The 1865-nt window shown below is 36.7% G+C and overlaps 1 protein-coding gene across 2 annotated transcripts in view; it reads right to left on the bottom strand.

Annotated features, from left to right (window-relative positions):
• The window catches only part of LOC106870440 (uncharacterized), a 32528-nt gene extending 31429 nt beyond the window's left edge, over nt 1-1099 (bottom strand). For both annotated transcript variants that reach the window (XM_052968611.1, XM_014916521.2), the window contains exon 1: nt 784-1099. The gene's annotated coding sequence lies outside the window, so the exon portion shown is untranslated. The remainder of the gene's footprint in view (nt 1-783) is intronic.
• Between the last annotated feature and the right edge of the window lie 766 nt (nt 1100-1865).

Below are 1865 nucleotides of genomic sequence, written 5' to 3'. Positions count from 1 at the left end.
ATATATATATATATATATATACATACATACATACATTCATTCATACATAAAGAAAACAGCTACACACGATGTTGGTCATATTGAGACCGATGCGTTAAAAGAATACTGATGAGACTTAAAAATTGAAACAGCCACGAAATTAAAACAACAGGCCAGACATTTTTTGTGTAAGATCACGAGGAAAAGTTGTGTTCTGTTGTGGAAATTAGCTGCCCTCTGGACAGCAATGTGGTTAGAAGAAACAGGACATTTAGGGACTATTGACAGGGGGTTTGCTAATCCGGCATCCAACATACACTTTTAGCTTCATACCTAGTTTTATTGCAGCAGCTTACATACTAAGCCGCCTGAACTTGGGGGTCTTAGGGAGAGAACGCAAATCATTATTTCATGTACAACAAATGATCATGATATCTGGAACAATACAGATCTACAAGGCCTTCTTAAGATTTAAAGAACGAGGAACAAAACAAGAGGCTTTCCTTCACAACCCTGCTACCAAGCAGGTGGCCGGTCAAAATTTATTTTAAATTAAAAAAACAGGAAGGAGCGCATATTTGCATTCAAACACATGGATATACCTACATACATATTTCAAACATTCATACACAGGAATATATACATACACTAATACATACACTCACATACATATAAAAGCATGAAAGAGTATATAAATAATGCTCTCTGCTCACATAAGAATATACCATTACGTAATTTTGACATAAAACATTGATTTTTACAAAAATTACAACCACCATAATAATAGCTATTTTCAAGACTTACCTTTTTATGAAATAAGCCCTAAACCACCTTAAAACACAGACAAATGGCGAAGAATAAATAACAAAGTAAGGAATTCCTTCCTCTTATCGAATGTAAATAATAATCCAGTTGGTTGCTTTTCTTATCTCGTAATTCTTCTTTGAAGTCGTTCATTAACCTCGGCAGACAATAGAGCAAAGACAAAACTAAAATGGCGCCTCTGTCCAATTACATCGTGAAACAAATATAACTAACTCTACCTTGTGTTTAAATCATGGACAACTCACGAAGAAGACTACAGAGATGACACTCATTGTTACTGCTTAACTTGGAGGATTATTAGCTTTCTTAATCCTAATTATTTACTTAGATCGCTCTATTCTCCTCTCTCTCACATTCACTCACCCTTTCTCATCTTTCTCCCCCCCCCGCTCTCTCTTTCTCTATACACATACACACATGCTGGTGCATGTTTGTATATGCGGCTTTGTGTGTGTAGTGTGCGTGTTTCTGTATGTATATGTGTGTGTTTGTGTGTTCGTGTTCGTGTGTGTATATGTGTGTGTTTCTCTGTGTGTGCGTTTTTGTAAGTGTGTGTTCTTGTGTATATGTGTATGGTCGTGTGTTTCTCTGCTGATTTGTGTGTGTGCGCGCGTGCATATGTGAAATGCTTAATCGTCACTCGCAAGCGAGTAAACCTGGTAACTTTCTTGATCGTTTTAGGTGCCTTTGTAGTCGCGAAAAGACGTACACACCCTCTCGGCCGTCTTCATATTGACCTAGCGGAATATCGAGGATGTTACAACTGGAGCGAGCAAGAGCTTTACCAGTTATTAGTTGGTACTCATTTTCAGCGCTGCAGACTGAAGCAACGTAGCCAGAGCCAGTTAACAAAAACAAAACAAAACAAAACAACCCCACTCCCCAGTTGTGCTTGCTTTGGCATTATTTTCGACACCATCCTCGTATATTTTTATAATTTTATTCTTTGGCGCTAAATATGGTTACCTATGACTAGGAATTTTAAGATTTTTGCAGTGAGTTTATATATATATATATATATATATAATTTTTCATAGAAAACTATGTAATCGTTACCAATA

Source organism: Octopus bimaculoides, chromosome 6 (assembly GCF_001194135.2).
Source record: "Octopus bimaculoides isolate UCB-OBI-ISO-001 chromosome 6, ASM119413v2, whole genome shotgun sequence".
NCBI lineage: Eukaryota > Metazoa > Mollusca > Cephalopoda > Octopoda > Octopodidae > Octopus > Octopus bimaculoides.
The sequence above is the reverse complement of the archived record's forward strand: the minus strand, read 5'-3'. Positions and strand labels throughout refer to the sequence as shown.